The following is a 963-nucleotide window of genomic DNA, read 5'->3' on the forward strand; positions in this document are numbered from 1 at the left end:
TGAGCAAGCGAATGCGGCACTGATAGCTTCATCGACATACCAAGATGCGATACGTTCTCCTCAATCCAAGGTTTGGAGTGACGCGATCAAGACTGACCCAGATGCATTGAATCAAAAAAACATGGTGCATTGAATCACAAGAAAACATGGAGTGCGGTCAAAAGGTGATCTGAACCAATTGAGTGTTCGCAGTTTAGAGGAAAGAAAATAAAAAAATGATCGATTTAAGGCTCGGCTTGTTGCATTGGGTTATAACCAAAATTATGGTGGGGATTATTACGACACGGATTCTCCGTGTCTTCCCGGCAGTGTGTTGTCATATTTCGGTATGAATTTTCGCCAGTATGATGTTGACACGGCCTTTCTAAATTGAATATACATCTCTGTGCCTCAAAGTGTTAACATGGACGCGAGTCAAGTATTAAAGTTCGAACTAAATTTGTAAGGACTAAAACAATCTGCTGCAACATATTTTAAGACCATATCGAGCGTTTTTCGCAAAATGGGCTTTTCCATGTATTTTGGACCCGCGCATATTCGTCCGTAACGATGAAAACCATTCGGGAATATGCTAATTGGAGGTAATACTGCAGGATCAATTGTTAAAAGTTGCAGATGAATTTGTTAGTCATTTCAAGCTAGAGACGCTAAGCAACGTTTAATATATTCTCGGTATTGAAGTGACGTACGAGCTGCAGAAGAAGAAGCTCAAGATCAGCCAAAGTGCGTGCATCGACAGAATGGTCGAACGTTTTTTACCAAAGTGGACGCGAAAATGGTTGGCAACCCAATCAACAATTTTTTTCTTTTTTCGAGCATGCTTGAGAATTCTGACCGGGGAACAACGCACCGGTGTATTATTTCCACCATATCGAGATGGTACCAAATCCGAGCAGTCGTCCATAGTATTCAAGCCCCCTCTGGACACAGTGGCTTGGGCCGTATCCGCACTTTCATCGTCTC

Source organism: Bremia lactucae, assembly GCF_004359215.1.
Source record: "Bremia lactucae strain SF5 chromosome Unknown BlacSF5_NotPlaced_178_SHOA01000114.1_533860bp, whole genome shotgun sequence".
In the NCBI taxonomy this organism is placed as follows: Eukaryota; Oomycota; class Peronosporomycetes; order Peronosporales; family Peronosporaceae; genus Bremia; species Bremia lactucae.